This window comes from Erinaceus europaeus, chromosome 16, assembly GCF_950295315.1.
Source record: "Erinaceus europaeus chromosome 16, mEriEur2.1, whole genome shotgun sequence".
NCBI classification, from domain to species: Eukaryota; Metazoa; Chordata; class Mammalia; order Eulipotyphla; family Erinaceidae; genus Erinaceus; species Erinaceus europaeus.
In genome coordinates this window covers 11282110-11295449 of record NC_080177.1, presented here as the reverse complement: position 1 = coordinate 11295449, position 13340 = coordinate 11282110, and the positions used below count along the sequence as shown (strand labels likewise).

General features: G+C 44.7%; 1 protein-coding gene across 2 annotated transcripts in view; it reads right to left on the bottom strand.

Moving 5' to 3' along the window:
• Positions 1 to 12611, bottom strand: part of SNAP23 (synaptosome associated protein 23) — a 42840-nt gene extending 30229 nt beyond the window's left edge. For both annotated transcript variants that reach the window (XM_060174465.1, XM_016192759.2), the window contains exon 1: positions 12478 to 12611. The gene's annotated coding sequence lies outside the window, so the exon portion shown is untranslated. The remainder of the gene's footprint in view (positions 1 to 12477) is intronic.
• Positions 12612 to 13340: the final 729 nt, after the last annotated feature.

Sequence of the window (13340 nt, the reverse complement as noted above, 5' to 3'; positions counted from 1 at the left end):
CTTTCTCTTGCTCCTCCTGTCTCTCTCATTAATAAATAAAATAAAAAATATATTTTATGTTCTTTCAGAGCAGGACATGGTAAATGACAGGCAGTAAAGAATGAGTGCCTGAGGGAGTCAGGCAGTAGCGCAGTGGTTTAAGCGCATGTGGCACAAAGCGAAGGGACCAGCTTATGGTTCCCGGTTAGAGCCCCCGGCTTCCCACCTGCAGGAGAGTCGCTTCACAAGCGGTGAAGCAGGTCTGCAGGTGTCTTTGTCTCCCCCGTCATCCCCTCCTCTCTCCATTTCTTTCTGTCCTATCGAACAACGACATCAGTAACAACAACAACTATAACAGTGAAAAACAACAAGAACAACAAAAGGGAAAATAAATAAATATTTTTTAAAAAGTGGTGCAAAGCACAAGTACCGGTGGAAGGATACTGGTTCGAGCCCCCGGGTCCCCACCTGCAGGGGAGTTGCTTCACAGGTGGGGAAGCAGGTCTGCAGGTGTCTATCTTTTTCTCCCCCTCTCTGTCTTCCCCTCCTCTCTCCATTTCTCTCTGTCTTGTCCAACAATGACGATAACAATAACAGTAACAACACCGATAAACAAGGGCAACAAAAGGGAAAAAATGGCCTCCAGGAGCTGGGAATGATAACCCTAATCAGGTTTTTCCAGTATAGTATATTGGGGGTAGGAAGATATATGGATCGTAAGGAAGCCCAGATCATTAAACTGTACACTTTTGCAACTCTATTCTTGGAACTGATTACTGCCAATTAAAAGTCATATTTGCTATCTCCTAGTAAAATGAGTCACACCCTATGTGGGTTGTCAGACTAGAAGACTTCAAGAGACTTGTCTCCCTTCAAATTATCAAAAAATAAACAACAAAACCAGATGTGACTGAGGTTGCTACAGAGTCCTAGCATGGCAACGGATCATTTGGAAGGATATACCTTTTCAATGAACTCCAAGTGCCAACGAGTACTTTTGTTTTCTTTTAATTCTCAAAGTAGATAACACACAAGATAAGAAACAGACATCAGCAAAGTTCTATATCTGCCATGTGGACATGGGCTACAGCTGCCTAAGAGCTCTCCATTCTGCATTCATAAAAATGTTGAGCAAATAATTATAATAGTAAATAAAAGGGGGATGGGGAGAATTGAAAGGGGAAAATACAAAACAAAGAGTTTGGTTTTACTGAACTACTCAGAAGTTTCAGGCAGGATACAAGCTAGAATTAGCTATTCATATTATCTCTAGAAGTTCTTATGGAGTCATGGGTGGGCGGGGATCTACCCAGAATGCTGGAGTAAAGAAAATTAGAGAGAGGGGAGGGGAAGACAGACAACATCATCTGACACAAAGGTCTCCTTTAAAGTTTCCTTCTTGGGAGTCGGGCAGTAGCCCAACAGGTTAAGCGCAGGTGGCGCAATGTGCAAGGACCGGCGTAAGGATCCGGGTTCAAGGTCCCCGCTCCCCACCTGCAGGGGAGTCGCTTCACAGGCAGTGAAGCTGGTCTGCAGGTGTCTATCTTTCTCTCCCCCTCTCTGTCTTCCCCTCCTCTCTCCATTTCTCTCTGTCCTATCCAGCAACGACATCAATAACAACAATAATAACTACAACAATAAAACAACAAGGGCAAAAATAAAGGAATAATAATAAAAAAAGTTTCCTTTTTGTGGTCCGGGAGGTGGCACAGTGGATAAAGCATTGGATTCTCAACCATGAGGTCCTGAGTTCAATCCCCAGAAGCATATGTGCCAGAGTGGTGTCTGGTTCTTTCTCTCTCTGCCTATCTTTCTCGTGAATAAAAAATATATATATATATTTAATTTAAAAAAAAAGTTTCCTTCTTGGGGGCCGGGCAATAGCACAGCGGGTTAAGCTCAAAGCTCAAGGACCAGCTCAAGAATCTGGTTCCAGGCCCCAGCTCCGCACCTGCTGGGGAGTCACTTCACAAGCAATGGAGCAGGTCTGCAGGTGTCTTATCTTTCTCTCCCCCTTTCTTCACATCCTCTCTCAATTTCTCTCTGTCCTATCCAGCAACAACACAAGAACAACAACAAAAATAAACAAGGGCAACAAAAGGGAGAAAATAGCCTCTAGCAGCAGTGGATTCGCAGGTCTGCAGGTGTCTATCTTTCTCTCCCCCCTGTCTTCACATCCTCTCAATTTCTCTCTGTCCTATCCAGCAACAACACAAGAACAACAAAAATAAACAAGGGCAACAAAAGGGAGAAAATAGCCTCTAGCAGCAGTGGATTCACAGTGCAGGCACCCAACCCCAACAGTAACCCTGGAGGCAAAAAAAAAAAAAAAAAAGTTTCCTTCTTTTTTCTGATAGAGGACAGGAAGGGGGGGAGGGAGGGAGAGGGAGAGAGAGAGGCAGGCTGACTTGAAGACTTGCTTAGTGAAGTGTCAGGAAGCTGAGACCAGGGCTCGAACCTAGGTTCAATGTGTGTGCTGTACCAGGTGCACCACTGCCCAGTCCTTTCTCAGTTACTTTTATGTCATACTATGGTTCTCATATTTATTATTATCTTTAAAAAAAATAAGCTTATCTCTGGCTTATTGCGGTATGGAGGATTGAACCTCAGACTTGAGAGCATCAGGCATGAAAGTCTCTTTACATAACCATTATGCTATACCCCCACCCCTAAAGTTCTCTTATGATGGTTCATCTGGCTTATGAAAAACTCCTACTTTAACTTCCTTAATTTCTTTTCTTTTTAAAAATATTTTCCTTTTTGTTGCCCTTGTTTTTATTGTTGTAGTTATAATTGTTGATGTCACTGTTGGATACAACAGAAATGGAGAGAGGAGGGGAAGACAGAGAGGAGGAGAGAAAGATAGACACCTGCATCGAAGCAGGTGGGTAGCGGGGGCTCGAACCGGGATCCTTATGCCAGTCCTTGTGCTTTGCGCCACGTGGGCTTAACCTGCTGCACTACCACCCGACTCCCCTTAATTTATTTTCTATGATAAACCTAAAAGGGAGTGCGGAGGAAAAATGTTCACTGACTACCTACCAAGTATCATTTATTAAATACATGTGTATATATACACACACTTTATTATCTATGATGCACATTTTAATTTATTATTATTATTTTTATTTATTTCCTTTTGTTGCCCTTGTTGTTTTATTGTTGTAGTTGTTGTTACTGATGTCGCCATTGTTGGATAGGACAGAGAAAAATGGAGAGAGGAAGGGAAGACAGATGGGGGGAGAGAAAATTAGACACCTGCAGACCTGCTTCACCGCCTGTGAAGCGACTCCCCTGCAGGTGGGGAGCCGGGGGCTCAAACCAGGATCCTTAGGCTGGTCCTTGCACTTTGTGCCACATGTGCTTAACCTGCTGCGCTACCACCCGACTCCCGGCACATTTTAATTTTTAAAGGTTTTTTAGTCTTTTTACTTGATTTATTATTTTTAATTTTTTTAAGTTTATGAATGAGAAAGATAGGAGGAAAGAGAGAACTAGACTACATGTGCTGTCGTGGACTGAACTCAGGACCTCATGATTGAGAATCCAATGCTTTATCCACTACACCACCTCCCGGACCACCTTAATTTATTATTTGATAGACAGAGAGAACTTGAGAAGAGAGGGTGTGCAGAAGCTTTTTAATCTGATGTAGTCCCACAGGTTTATACTTGCCTTAGCCTTCTTTGTAATTGGATTCATTTGATCGAAGATGTCTTTAAAATTTATGTGGAGGGTGGAGGTATAGCATAATGGTTATGCAGAGAGACTTTCATGCCTGAGGCTCTCAAGTCCCAGGTTCAATCCAACACACTGCCATAAGCCAGAGCTGAGCAGTGCTCTGGTTAAAATAATAATAAAATTTATGCAGAAAAGAGTTCTGCCAGAAATTATCCTTTTTTAAATTCTATTTACTTATTAGTAAGAGGGGTAGGGGGAGAGAAAGAACCAGACATCACTCTGGTACATGTGTTGCTGGGTATTGAACTCGAGACCTCATGCTTGAAAGTCCAACACTTTATCCATTGTGCTATCTCCACTAGTCCACTAGGACCACTAGTTTTCTTCCCCCCCCCCAATTTATTTACTATTGGATAGAGACAGAGAGAAATTGAGAGGAGAGGGGAAGACAGAGAAGAACAGAGACAGAGAGACACCTGCAGCCCTGCTTCACCACTCAGGAAGCTTTTCCCCTGCATGCGGGGACCAGGGGCTTGAACCCAGGTCCTTGGGCACCTTAGTATGTGCACTTAACCAGGTGTGCCACCACCTGGCCCCTAATTTTCCTTTTTTAACGCTAGAGGGATGCAGAGCAATAGAGAGCAGATTTTTTAAATTTATTTTTAACAAGAGCATTGCTTAGCTCTGGCTTATGGCAGTGTGGGCCTTGAACCTGGATCTCAGAGCTTCAGACATGAGAATCTTTTGCATAGCCATTATGCTGTCTCTCTAGACCAGGAAATTTAGGGGTTTTTTTAAGGTATTTAGATGACATAATTTGCATTTATGTTAAGGTTACTTTCCTCCTTTTACTTTCTCTCTCAGTCCCTATCTACTTCCTCCTACAAGAACAACTTGAACCATTGCCATACAAGGTCCCCAAACTGCAAATACTGGAAAGACACCATTAAGATCTTGGTTTCAAAATGCACTGAAGCACATGATTTAGAAATCATACTGAATGAGAAAGTACCAGTAAAAATCAAGAACTAAGAAGATCAAACTTACATTTCAGTTTTACAGAAACTTTTACCATGACTTAATGGCATAATATCCAATTTCAAGTCCAAGTCAATCTTGGAATTTCCAGAACTCTACTCTCCAAGTTGTGTAATCTGGCACAGTGGCTAAGGCACTAGATTCTCAACCATGAGGGCCTGAGTTCAATCCCTGGCAGCACATGTACCAGAGTGATTGTCTGGTTCTTTCTCTCATCCCTATCTTTCTCATGAATAAATAAATAAATAAATTATCTAAATAAAAAAAAAATACGATCAGAGCAACCCAGTGGTGGGGAGGAGGCTATGGAGTTGGACTTTTGCAAGCATGAGTTCCTAAATTTGTTCCCCAGCATTTATGTGCCAAAGTGATGCTCTGACTTCAGTGACTCTCTCATAAATAAATATATCTATAAATATCTTAAAGTTAATTGGGGTGGGTAGTGGTGTACCTGGCGAGTGCACATGTTGCAATGCGCAAGGGCCAGGGTTCCAGCCCTTGTTCCCCACCTACAAGGGGAAAGCTATGCAAGTGGTGAAGCAGTGTTGCAGGTGTCTCTCTGTCTCTATCCCTTCTCTATCACCTCCTTCTCTCTCAATTTCTGGCTGTCTCTATTCAATAAATAACGAGAGGGAGTCGCGCGGTAGTGCAGCGGGTTAAGCGCACTTGGCACAAAGCCCAAGGACCGGCTTATGGATCCTGGTTGGAGCCCCCGGCTCCCCACCTGCAGGGGAGTCGCTTCACAGTTGGTGAAGCAGGTCTGCAGGTGTCTATCTTTCTCTCCTCCTCCTCTCTCCATTTCTCGCTGTCCTATCTAACAATGATGACATCAATAACAACAATAACTACAACAATAAAAAGGGCAACAAAAGGGAAAATAAACAAATCTTGCTGGGGAGACAGCATAATGGTTATACAAAGACTTTTATGCATGAGGCTTCAAGATCCCACGTTCAATCCCCAGAACTACCATATGCCAGAGCTGAGCAGTGCTCTGGTAAAAAAAATTAAATAAATAATAATAATAATAGTGTGGTCTGGCAGCACATGTACCAGAGTGATATCTGTTTCTTTCTCTCCTCCTTTCTTTCTCATTAATAAATAAAATATTAAAAAATAATAATAAACAGATTATCAAAGAAGTGCTACAATATGAGGCTTCAGTAATCAGTAAGAAGTATCACATGCTGGGAGTCGGGTGGGAGTCAGGCGGTGGCGCAGCGGGTTAAGCGCATGTGGCGCAAACCCCAAGGACCCGCTTAAGGATCCCAGTTCGAGGACCCGGCTCCCCACCTGCAGGGGAGTCGCTTCACAAGCAGTGAATCAGGTCTGCAGGTGTCTATCTTTCTCTCCCCCTCTCTGTCTTCCCCTCCTCTCTCCATTTCTCTCTGTCCTATCCAACAATAACAACATCAATAACTACAAAAATAAAACAACAGGGGTAACAAAGGTGAATAAATAAGGTATAATTTTTTTTAAATGGCAGAAAAGTATATAAAAAAAGAAATATCACATCATGTGGCAGAACAGAGGAGCAGGGTGGCTTTAGAGGGTAGACAAGAAAGGTTATAAAAGGCTTTCTTGGGGACTGGGCATTAGCAGAGTGGGTTAAGTGTACATGGTGTGAAGCACAAGGGCCCCAGCTCCCTACCTACATGGGGCCTGCTTCTCTGCCCCTCTCTGTCTTCCCCTCCTCTCTCCATTTCTCTCTGTCCTATCCAACAACAGCAAGGGCAACAAAAATGGGGGAAATGGCCTCTAGGAGCAGTGGATTCATTGGGCAGGCACCGAGCCTCAACGGGGAAAAAGTTTTTCTTTGTATACTACCCCAAGTAATTTGAATTTATGTCATCTAAGTCACACAGTCATTGAATCATAATTGTCAAAATAAGTTTAAAATACACTTTAAGTTTCAAATGTCACAAAAATCAAAAATATAATAGTATTTCAGAAAAATACAGTGATCAGTGATTTAAACATTAATAAACCCATAATTGAAATCAAAGCAAAAATGTGAGTGAATTTAAGTGAAGCCAACAGCAGTCTCCCTCCCCTCCCCCTCAATATTACAAAAGGAACAGTGGGCTGTACATGCTGTTTCCTGGCTCCACAATCCACTTCCTCCAGTTGTTGGAGGTGCTAAATCCATCTGCGTCAAGCCCACAAATTAAAGAGCAGTCCCTGTCATCTACTTCTCTGTCAATGTACATATTTGGAAACAAAAAGCTCAACGAGGGCGGTGGGAATTGTGTGGAGTTGTACCCCTCCTAAAATAAAAAAAAAAAAAAAAAAAAAAAAAAAAAAAAAAAAAAGCTCAACGAGTCATCTGGGAGGTCGCACAGTGGATAGCATTGGACTTTTTTTTTTTTTTAATATTTATTTATTTCCTTTTTGTTGCCCTTGTTTTGTTTTTTGCCTCCGGGGTTAATGCTGAGGCTCGGTGCCTGCACCATGAATACACTCCTCCTGGAGGCATTTTCCTCCCTTTTGTTGCCCTTACTGTTATAGCCTTGTGGCCAACATTGTTGTTGTTGATGTTGTTCGTTGTTGGATAGGACAGAGAAATGAACAGAGGAGGGGAAGACAGAGAGGGGGAGAGAAAGATAGACACCTTCAGACCTGCTTCACCGCCTGTGAAGTGACACCCCTGCAGGTGGGGAGCAGGGGCTCGAACCGGGATCATTATGTGGGTCCTTGCGCTTTGCACCACGTGGGCTTAACCCGCTGCGCTACTGCCCAATTCCCACAGCATTAGACTTTCAAGATCGAGGTCCTGAGTTTGATCCCCAGCAGCACATATACCAGAGTGATGTCTGGTTCTCTCTCTCTTTCTCCCCCCATCCCTCCTCTCATTAATAAATATATAAAGCTCAGCAATCTTGGATGCAAACAACATACTATAAATGTCAATACACATGTATATATTACAGAATACAAACTATTAAAAAAATTGGGGGAGCAAGGTGGTGGTGCACCTGGTTGAGCGAACATGTTACAGTGCACAAGGACCCAGATTCAAGCCCCTGGTCCCCACTGGTAGGGGGACAGCTTCGCAAGTGGTGAAGCAGAGCTGCAGGTGTCTCTATCTCTCTCCCTTTTTATCTTCCCCTCCCACATCAATTTTTCTGTCTCTATCCAATAACAAAATTTAAAAAATTTTAAGAATGTTTGAAAACAGGGATCAACAAAGTTCCTCAATTCGAAAGGAAAAAACAAGGCAGGCAGCTGATAACTGATTTCACAAAAATGTTAAAAAGCAGACATCCTCTTTTACTATTGTTTTCATCTGGTGAAACCAGATTAGTTAACTTTCTAAAACTGTGTCATAATGAATGCCATCGCTGGGTTCACAGAATTTTGAAGTCCAGTAGCATCAAGTTCTTCATTTTATTTTTTAAAAATGCGTATAGACTGGGCAAATTGCTGAAGTAGCTCACAAGACTTACATACCTGAAGCCTCAGAAGATTCCAATACAATCCCTAGGACTACCATATGCCAGAGCTAAGCAGTGATCTGGTGTCTCTCCCTCTGTCTCATAAAACTTTTTTTTTTTTTGCCTCCAGGGTTATCGCTGGGGCTTGGTGCCAGCACTATGAATCCACTGCTCCTGGAGGCTATTATTCCCATTTTGTTGCCCTTGTTGTTATCCTTGTAGTTGTTATAGTTGTTGTCATTGTTGGATAGAACAGAGAGAAATGGAGAGAGGAGGGGAAGGCAGAGGGGGCAGAGAGAGAGACACCTGCAGACCTTGCTTCAATGCCTCCGAAGTGACCGCTCTGCAGGTGGGGAGCTGGGGGCTGGAACCGAGATCCTACGCCAGTCCTTGTGCTTTGTGCCATATGTGCTTAACCTGTGCTACCGCCCAGCCCCCATAAAAATCTATTTTTTTAAGTAAATGAGGCCAGTATTTTCTAATGTGCAGATAGAGAAAATTTAGCTTTTTTCTTTTATTTCTAAAATTTAACTTTTATGTTAGCAAATTGTTATGTACTTCATAGCTACATATTTATTACAATATTACTAGAAAAAGGGATAGAGTTGACTAGACAGATCATTTTGGAAGAGAGCAATACTCTTGAAAAAAAAGTTTTATGAAAAATATGAGGTGGTCTGGAAAAGGCACAGTGGAAGGGCAATAGATTAATGTGTGTGGTCCTGAGCTCCACCCCCAGCAATCACTAAAGCCAGAGTGACGCTTTCTCTACCCATTAATAGATAAAATCTACCTCATTAATAGATAAAATCCAGGGGAGTCAGGCGGTAGCACAGTGGGTTAACCGCACGTGGCGCAAAGGGCAAGGACTGGTTAGGATCCTGGTTGGAGCCTGCAGGGGAGTTCCTTCACAGGCAGTGAAGCAGGTCTGCAGGCATCTCTGTCTCTCTTCCTGTCTCCCCCTACTCTCTCAAATTCTCTCTGTCTCTATCCAATAACAAATAAATAAATAAATAAAATAGATAAAACAACAAAATGGGCAACAAAATGGGAAAAAATAGCCTCCAGGAGCAGTGGATATGTAGTGCAGCACTGAGCCCCAGCAATAACACTGGAAGCATAAAAAAAAAAAAAAAGATAAAATCCATAAAAATATGAAGGAAAATAAGAGACAATGTTCTGAAAGGCAACATTTATGACGGTGGTGTGTTAGCTTGGTGCTAAGTACTGACAAGCTCTTCCATGAGAAACAGAACCTGGTTTTTTGTTTGCTTGACTTTTGGCCAAGGTTTGTGCTCTGAAACTAAGAAAAGATGTGACCTTTAGTTAAATGAGCCTGTTACTACAATTTATTTAAAGTAAGAGAAACAAACACTATGATGCATACAGAGATCCTATTGTTTGTGGCAAAGAGCATACTACTAAGAAAACAATGGTGCAGCCTGGGAGGTGGCACACTGGCTAGACAGCCAGATTTTGGAAGCATGGGGTCCAAAGTTCAAGCCCAACACTGTGTGTGCCACAGCAGAAACGCTCTAGTTCTCTCTTCTTGTAGCACTAATTTTACGACATATTTTTTCTTTTTTTTTCACTTTTTTTTTAAATTGGGGAATTAATGTTTTACATTCAACAGTAAGTACAATAGTTTGTACATGCATAACATTCCCCAGTTTCCCATATAACAGTATAACCCCCACTAGGTCCTCTGAATCCTTCCTGGACCTGTACTCTCCCCACCCACCCATTAAGACATATTTTTAAGTATGTTTATTTCATTTGAGGAAAGGAGATGGAGGAGAAAGACACCAGAAGCAGGACTTTACTGGCCTCCCCGTTGCAGATGGGAACTGCAGGCCTGAACCTGGGTCCTTGTGTATTAACACATGCACTTAAACCAAGTGTGCTACCTCTCCCCTCCCCCACACACTTTCAGAAAATAATGGTACAATACGTCAGTCCTATTCCAGGAGATAATGGGAATTTTCTATGGGATAGCCACCTACCACAAGCACCAAAAAATAAAACCTCCAATAAGATTGCTAAACACTTAAACTTTAGGTTTAGCTAACTGCTCACTGTATTTCCTTTAAAAATCTTTTTTATCTTTATTTATTTATTGGATAGACAGCCAGAAATCAAGAGAGAAGGGGCTGAGTGGTCCAGAATGGGGCGCAGTGGGTAAAGCATTGGACTCTCAAGCATGAGGACTTGAGTTTGATCCCTGGCAGCACGTGTACCAGAGTGATGTCTGGTTTTTTCTCTCTTCCCATCCCTTTCCTTGATAAATAAAATAGTAGAAGAAGAAGAAGAGGAGGAGGAGGAGGAGGAGGAGGAAGGAGAAGAAGAAGAGGAGGAAGAGGAGGAAGAGGAGGAAGGAGAAGGAGAAGAAGAAGAAGAAGAAAAAGAAGAAGGGGGGGTGACAGAGAGGGAGAGAGACAGAGAGAGATCTGCAGCCCTGCTTCACCACTCGCAAAGCTTTTCCCCTGTAGGTGGGGGCTCGGGATCTCGAACCCATGTGTTTGAGCACTGTAATGTGTGCGCTCAAACAGGTGCACCAGCACCCGACCCACTTCACTGTATTTCCTTACATGTGAGTTGTTAAAGGAACATACTACTGTGCGGTGAGTCTAATAATACATGAATGTGTTCTTTCTCCTCACCTCTTGCCAGAGAACAAATGACAAGTGACCACTGAGATGGTCAACTCTGCTGGTGGCAGGAATATTAATATTTACATTTTTTAAAAGATTTTATTTATTTATTAATGAGAAAGATGAGGGGAGGGGAGAGAGAGAGACGGAGGCATCACTCTGGTACATGTGCTGCCAGGGATTGAACTCAGGACCTCATGCTTGAGAGAGTGCAATGCTTCATCCACTGTGCCGCCTTCTGGACCACTGATATTTACATTTTTGGGTGAATGGACTAGGAAATATTTTAAGATCCGCTCTCAAAGTATTCTAGCTAGCGCTGTCTCGTGAATATTAAGAATGACATTTTTTTTTCCTTGTTAGGTAAGAACGTAAGAGAATCCCCTTATCTGGCCAGATTGCAGTATTTTATTTTATTTATTTTATTTTATTATTTTTTTTGCCTCCAGGGTTATCACTGGGGCTCGGCACCTGCACTGCGAATCCACTGCTCCTGGAGGCTATTTCTTCTCTTTTGTTGCTTTTATGGTTGCTGTGGTTATTGTTATTGTTGTTATTGTTGTCGTTGTTGCTGGATAGAGGAGAGAAAAATAGAAAAGAGGTAGGGAAGACAGAGAGGGGGAGAGAAATAGTCACCTGCAGGCCTGTTTCACCGCTTGTGAAGCGACTCCCCTGCAGGTGGGGAGCCGGGGGCTCGAACCCGGATCCTTACGCCGGTCCTTGGCGCCGTGTGAAATTAACCCGCTGCACTACCCCAAAACCGGGAAATACCTGTTAGCAAGCTACATCACTTCCCTAAGAAGTCGGGGCCAGGCGATGGCACCCCCGGCTGAGCGCACATGTTCCAGTGCACAAGGATCCAGGTTCAAGCCCCCTGGCCCCCAACTGCAGAGGGAAAAGCTTCACGAGTGGTGGCGCAAGGCTGCAGGTGTCTCTCTCTCTCTCTCTTCTTCTCTCCGTCTCCCTTCCCCTCTGGATTTCTCTGTCTCTATCTAACAATGATAATGATGATGTTAGGTCCCTGTGAAGTAGCCAGTCTCCAAACTCCTCTCCCAGCCCCCAAAAGATGTCAAGGAGCAGAAGCCAAGTGACACCCCCCCCCCCCCGCACACACCCCAACCCCGCTCCCCTCGATGTTGATGATTTTCGGTTCCCTCTGGCCTCACCCGCCTTTCCTAAGGAGGAAGACAGACCAGGGCGAGGTGAAAACGGCCCTTTTCCAGCACTTCCCCCCAACTCCCCCCCCCCCGGACTTGCCCGTTTGCACCCGGGTCCGCGGGGGAAGCTGCGGGGCGAGAGGCTGGACTTCGCTCGGGAGCCGGGACCCTCGGGGCGCGGCCGCGGGTCTCCGGACGACCAAGTAAGGGAGCTGGTCACGGTGGCCACCTCTCAGCCTAGGCACCCCGACCGCGGCGACACAGGGCGGCGGGGGTCGAGGGTGAGAGTGGGAGGTGGTCTGTCTGCCGGGCTTCGAGGAAACGTCCCCGCCGCCCCTGCTCACCTCCCGCGCCTCGCGTCCCCACTCCGGGCCCGACCCACCAACCCCGGTGGGAGCGCCCCCTCCTCGCCTCTGACCCCACCAGCTTTTCAACCGTCCCGAAACACACTTTCTCCCCGGGACGCGACACCAAGCTTCACCCCGAGTCGGTACCCTCAGCCCCCCGCCCCCGCCCCCGCCACTGCTGGAGACTCACCAGTCAGTTCCGGCCACTCCTCTCAGGCAGCCACAGCTCGGACACCCTCAGCTACTGACCTAGAGACGGAACCCTTCATGCGCATGCGCGCGTCCTTCTCCCACGCGTGCGCACTAAGCCAACGCAGCCGTACGGACACGCCTCCGCAACGGGAGCCAATCACGGTGCGGGGGCGGAGCTAAATCTTCCTGCCACGCGAGCGGAGATCCCGGGACTCCGCCGCCTGGAGGTGCAGAGGGCTTGCTGTCCTGGACCTTTCCCAAAAGCTAATATACTAGGCATCTAGTGGGCTGACGACTGAAAAAAAGACGACCAACGAGAACAGCTTAGCTGCCCTCCGGACGCTTGAGATCTGTCTAGTTTAGGCGATACGCTGTAAACAAAATACTGGGTGAACGTAGTGTGAGACTATATACAGAAAATTCCCGGCGCATCTGGCTCCCAGTAAACAAAGCGCCTTATTCTTAGGGGTTTCCGCAAGGATTCCAGGAGGAAGTAACTTTTCAATCATCAAAGAAAAGTAGAAGTTCTTGCCAGAAATCCCCGAGGGAGGGAACAAGTTTCCCCCGACTTGTGGGAGTGGCATTGCGAAGTCCAGAGAGTCTTCTAGGTATGGGTGGGTCTAGACAGCTTAATGGTTATGCAAAAAGACTTTGTACCTCAGGCTCCAAAGTCCCAGGTTCAGTCCCCCCACACCACCATAAACTAGAGTTGTGCGGTGCTCAGGTCACTTTCTTTTATTTATTTATTTATTTACCCTTTTGTTGCCCTTGTTTTTTATTGTTGTAGTTATTGTTGTTATTATTGACGTCGTCGTTGTTAAATAGGACAGAGAGAAATGGAGAGAGGAGGGTGTGAGAAAT